A 6,436-nucleotide genomic window follows, 5' to 3' on the forward strand; every position below is an offset into this window, starting at 1 on the left:
CCGACTCTCCATCGTGCGTGCTTTACTAACATTATATTTGGTTTTCAGTGATTGGTGTACTTGACACCCGCGATAGTTGGCTGGATGTTCGTGCTGACAGTTTGCACATTTGGCAGGAGCATTTCTGTCTTTGGTACATTCGGTAGTGTTGTGATTAGAGCCGCATTTAACGCAAGCATAAGATTTGTTACAATAACTTTTCGTGTGCCCAAACTCTTGACATTTGTAACATTGGACAATGGAATTAGTTTGCTTTGGTGGTACCACCTGAACGACTGCATTAACCAAGTATCTGAAGTCATAAATGTTTTTGTTGTTCTTAGCTGGTTCAATATCGACGAAAAATAAGGGGAGTGGGCATTTGTCTGCACGGCTTGTAATGTTACTGACTCTCCTTACACGATGACCAAAATTTTCGATTTCTTTCTTAATGTCTTCAATTTCAGATGTAGGGTGAAGATTTTTAATCACCACCCGAAAAGATCGCTCTTGCTTGATCTGGTATGTGTGAAATTCCATATTCTTTTCATTCAAATATTTAACAAGAGAGCGGTAAGCTTCAATTGTTTTTGCAGTTATTCTTGTTTGTCCATCTTTACCAATATTTGACACATTTGGTATTATGATTGCCGGTGGTCTGTTTGCTGATTCAACGCTCACTTCTTCGTTACTAGAGGTTACATTGTTGTCATTGTTGTTGTCGTTTTCCTTAATACTAAGTATATCAAACCGGTTTTCGTTGTTGTTGTCAGTATCGATATCCACTCTGGCTAGTTTTCGTGAAGATGAAAGAGGGGAGCTAGGGGCTGCTCTTCTTTTATTGTTCACTGTCTGCCATCCAGTGTCAATTTTCGACATGGTTAAGCTAATTGCACTGCTTATGCACTCAGTCAGTTTTTTTCACCTTCTCTTCTGTTTTTGTTTTTTTTTTTTTTGGAGACCTCCACGGTCCCCAGGAGCTCAAACAGGCAACATTGCTCCCACTCTGACTTATCCCCCCCCAACCTTCATCCCGCTCCAATCCTCGTGCGAGAACCAATCAGCAACTCTTGGTTCCTTGCACAGTCTCTACCGTGAACGTTACATCAGTTAAGTGCAATTCCTGCACTGGTTGGTGTCACTTCCCGGCGTGTTCCGGCCTGCGCACCACACGTGAGCGGAGTGAGTCGTACGTTGCCCCATGCTGCAGGAGTCTGCCCCCGCAACACACAACGGTGGCGTCGCCAATCAACAGCCCAGTGCGACAACCGCACCCACACGTCAATCCCTTGCCCCCAGGGTCACCCACGGACACCCGCGACAAACCCGTATACTTCAATTTAACTGCAACTGACTCCAGAGCAAGATCGAGAAGATAGTTGCACTTATGAATCGGGAGTGCGTATCGACAGTTGCGGTCTAAGAAACCAAACTAAACAGCCGCTTCTGAGTTATGCCGGTTTTAACATGATATGAAAAGATCGCGAGCGAGATAATGGTGGTGGACTAGTCTTCATATTGCACAACACCGTGCAGTATCGTCTAATCGATGAAGACATCGACCGATACTACCCTAGAATGTCAGAGTATAGCTAACCGGTCAGGCGATGTCGAGGTCGAAATATTTAATATATATATCCTCCCAGTTACATGGTGCCCTACAGGATATCATCCGAATTTGGGCGCGCTACTTCGTGGTGAAAACCGTTTGGTACTAGGCGACTTTAACGCGCACCACGATCTTTTTCATTCCTGCCTGTCAAATGATCGTAGGGGGATGGAGCTGGCGAAACAGATTGACGATTCGACATTCTGCACGACTGCGGCCACTTACTTTCACCGATGAGGAGGTTCAGAGTGTCATCAACAAATCAAAATCCTAAAAATCTATTGGCCCTGATGGAATTAACATGCTAATGCCAAGGCATCTAGGCTTGACGGGAGTAAGTTATCTCACCAAGGTGTGGATAGTCGGAAGAGTGGTCCCACTACTGAAACTGGGGAAACCCGCCAACAAAGGGGAATCTTATCGTCCGATAACTCTCCTCTCCCCATTAGTGAAGACACTTGAGGCATTGCTACTCCCGACCTTCACTCACCACCTGAGCCTAGCCAGCCACCAGCATGGATTCCGAAAAGTGCACAGCACCACCACAGCACTTGGCGTCATAAACGTTCAGATAATTCGTGGCCTCAACCAGAAACCACCCTGTGAGAGAACGATCCTCGTAGCGTTGGACTTGTCAAAAGCTTTTGACACAGTCACACCACACAACGATACTGTAGGACATTGAGAAAACTACGTTTCCTCCAGGACTGAAGAGGTGGACCAGAACTACCTGAACGGTCGTCAATCATTCGTACTATTTCGAGGTGAAAGATCTAAACTGAGAAGAATCAAACAGGGGTTCCGCAGGGTGGTGTCCTCTCCCCGTTACTGTTTAACTTCTACATCTCGAAACTTCCGCAGCCACCAGAGATGGATTCCGTAACCTCGTACGCAGATGATTGCACGATACTGACGTCGGGCAATAGAATCGATGGCATGTGTTCGAAAGTAAACAACCACCTCTCCGACCTTTCTCGTTTCCTCACTGCACGGTACCTCACACTTTCCCTACCAAATCCACAGCGACCATTTTTACGAACTGGACGAAGAAGTAAAGACTTGAACTGAATATTGCAGTCGATGGCGTCAATATTCCAACTGTCAATAACCGCAAGATTTTAGGTGTAACCTTTGATAGTCTATGCTCCTTCACTCCCCATACGACCGCGATTATCGCTAAAGTACAGAGCCGCAACAAAATCCTCAAGTCGCTAGCCGGCAGCACATGGGAAAAGACAAAGAAACGTTGTTGGCAACAAAGGCAATCCTCAACTACGCAGCACCAATATGGTCGCCTGGATGCAGTGGTACGCAGATGAGGAAATTCCAGACCTGCCAAAATACTGCACTCCGGACCACCACAGGATGTTTGATGTCTCGCATTGAACACCTTCATAGTGAGACGCTTATGCCCCCAGTTAAAGAGCATAATGAACTCTTCTCCAAGCAGTTCCTGCTGGGATGTTTTCGTAGAAACCACCCTTGCATCCATCTCCTTGGAGCGGAACCGCCTCCTAGGAGCATCAAGTGGTCATTCCTTGACTACGTCGACGACGTCGTACAGTACGCCGACCGGACATTGGACGCAACTGACTTTCGACAGGTACTGACCGCTGTTCACAGTGGAGCCATCAACACCTACACTGACTCCCTTCCCGTGAATGGCGTTCTTAGAGTCAAACCACCACCCATCGCAGACGAAGAGCTCGAGTTGCCGCGAGAAACGCGAGTGGCCCTAGCGCAACTTCGTTCTGGATATTGTTAAACTCCTACTTATCCAGAATAGACCCTGACATACCCAATGTATGTTCTGCATGCAGCGAGTCTTCGCATGACACTGATCACCTCTTTGCATGCCCTACCAACCCCACCCATCTAACATTCCTTCTCCACTTTGTCCTTCCAACGGAGGGGAGATCTTCCTCTTCCTCTGCTTCCCCCGGCGGGTACTGCGTCGAATACTTTCAGAGCTGGAGTGTTTTCGTCCATCCGAACAACATGACCTAGCCAGCGTAGCCGCTGATTCTATGTCGATGTCGACGTATATCTCGTATAGCTCATCGTTCCATCGAATACGGTATTCGCCGTGGCTAACGCGCAAAGGACCATAAATCTTTCGCAGAACTTTTCTCTCGAAAACTCGCAACGTCGACTTATCCGTTGTTTACATCGTCCAAGACTCTGCACCATATAGCAGGACGGGAATTATGAGTGACTTATAGAGTTTAGTTTTTGTTTGTCGAGAGAGGACTTTGCTTCTCAATTGCCTACTCAGTCCGAAGTAGCACCTGTTGGCAAGAGTTATCCTGCGTTGGATTTCTAGGCTGACATTGTTGGTGGTCTTTACGCTGGTTCCAAGATAGACTTCAAAGTTATGACTGTCAACAGTGACGTGAGTGCCAAGTCGCGAGTGCGACGACTGTTTGTTTGATGACAGGAGATATTTCGTCTTGCCCTCGTTCACTGCCAGACCCATTTTCTGTGCTTCCTTGTCCAGCCTGGAGAAAGCAGAACTAACGGCGCGGGTGTTGAGGCCGATGATATCAATATCATCGGCATACGCCAGCAGCTGTACACTCTTATAGAAGATGGTACCTTCTCTATTTAGTTCTGCAGCTCGAACTATTTTCTCCAAAAGCAGGTTGAAAAAGTCGCACGATAGGGAATCGCCTTGTCTGAAACCTCGTTTGATATCGAACGGCTCGGAGAGGTCCTTACCGATCCTGATGGAGCTGTTGGTGTTACTCAACGTCAGTTTAGACAGCCGTATTAGTTTTGCGGGGATACCAAATTCAGACATCGCGGCATAAAGGCAGCTCCTTTTCGTGCTGTCGAAAGCAGCTTTGAAATCGACGAAGAGGTGGTGTGTGTCGATCTCCTTTCACGGGTCTTTTCCAAGATTTGGCGCATGGTGAATATCTGGCCGATTGTTGATTTTCCAGGTCTAAAGCCACACTGATAAGGTCCAATCAGTTTGTTGACGGTGGGCTTTAATCTTTCACACAATACGCTCGATAGAACCTTATATGCGATGTTGAGGAGGCTAATCCCACGGTAGTTGGCGCAGATTGTGGGGTCTCCCTTTTTAATGGATTGGGCATAGCGCACTTAAATTCCAATCGTTGGGCATGCTTTCGTCTGACCATATTTTACAAAGAAGCTGATGCATGCACCTTATCATTTCTTCGCCGCCGTGTTTGAAAAGCTCGGCCGGCAATCCGTCGGCCCCTGCCGCTTTGTTGTTCTTCAGGCGGGCAATTGCTATTCATATATGCATACATATTTAGTGGAAACATTCATTATATATTTTATTATACATGTAACCGCCGTGTTTGAATAGCTCGGCCAGCAATCCGTCGGCCCCTGCCGCTTTGTTGTTCTTCAAGCGGGCAATTGCAATTCATATATGCATATATATTTAGTGGAAACATTCACTATATATTTCATTATAGATATAACATACTTATGTACATATGCATAATTGCCAAGCGTAAAATATATATGCATACGAGTACATACATTTACATACATATATCTATAATACATATTAGACGAGGGTTCTAATTGTAAAAGTGCATATTTATTTACATATTAACATATATGTACATAAGAGAAAATAACTGTTTCAAATACCTCTCTCTCTCAAAAGAAAAAAAAGGTACGTGGAGTCCCTACGCGCGGATGAAGTTATACTTCTTAGTGATATTCCAAGAAATGCATATCATTTTGTATGAAAGAAAACTAGAAAACTTAAATTCACATTTTATAAATTTATTATAATTTATTATCTCCCCGAGCATGTCTTTGCCAACAAGTCGTCTTTTCGCGACGATGGCAAAAGCTAAAAATCATAAATTGCACAACTTTCTGGTGCTTCTCGCAAAAATCTGCGTCGATATGTATTCACGATCATACGTATACATACATACGTATTTACACATGTTTGTAGGCGAAGCTGCTACAGCGGCAAGGGGTGACAATCGGCGGCCATTACTTTACTTATGCCATAGAAATTCCATTGCTACGAATATGGAAATGACAACGAAATAATGCAAATATGCACAAAAGGTCATTAATTTCTTTTAAGAAATGAAAGGAATGAATGATCCTGAGAAGTATAGTCTTAACTTTTCAACGGCCAACGCAGAGCATTTCAACCAAAAGGAATTTATTCATTAAAATCACCACTCAGAAGTCGTTTTATCCGTTGTAATATGCCACAAGACACAATTAGAAGTGAACTTCTTAAACCTCACGCTGTCAGATAAAACGATATACCTCGTCATCGCGGGTCGATTTCCAAAAAATGTAAATGAAGACTAACTACAGAAATAATCCTGTAAAGTGTAGCCTTAATTTTTCAACGGCCAACGCAGGGTATTTCAACAAAAGGTCACATAAAATAGTTGAGAATTCGCAGAAATGAAAGACAAAGGAAAGAAAAAGCAGTATAACTTCAATAATCAACAAGCACACAAACATACATATGCGCAGCAGCAGCAAGGAAAGAGGTAACAATCGGCGATCCATTGTATATTTCTTTCATGCATAACCAAACCATAATTAGGACAACGCAATTCAAGTGTCAATGGTGGTCTAGGTGGTAAGCGCTTCAAAAGTTACGACGAGCACGTAGAAGGTGCGTAGGTTCGAATCCCAACAGAATTTACTTTTAATTGAATATGTGATCTTATTTTATAATAACTCATTTTAAATATATAAAAGATTTACCTAAACATTATGATGATATTTTCATGATTCATACGCAATGTACAAATGTAAGCAATTTCGTTTTGCCGTCGGCATTTCAATTTCTCATGCTTCAATTTTTGCTTTCAACCAAGAAAT

The 6,436-nt window shown here is 43.9% G+C and overlaps 1 pseudogene; it reads right to left on the reverse strand.

Moving 5' to 3' along the window:
• Positions 1-5,771: 5,771 nt before the first annotated feature.
• LOC120781043 lies at positions 5,772-5,942 on the reverse strand (annotated as a pseudogene).
• Positions 5,943-6,436: the final 494 nt, after the last annotated feature.

This window comes from Bactrocera tryoni, unplaced genomic scaffold, assembly GCF_016617805.1.
Source record: "Bactrocera tryoni isolate S06 unplaced genomic scaffold, CSIRO_BtryS06_freeze2 scaffold_25, whole genome shotgun sequence".
NCBI lineage: Eukaryota > Metazoa > Arthropoda > Insecta > Diptera > Tephritidae > Bactrocera > Bactrocera tryoni.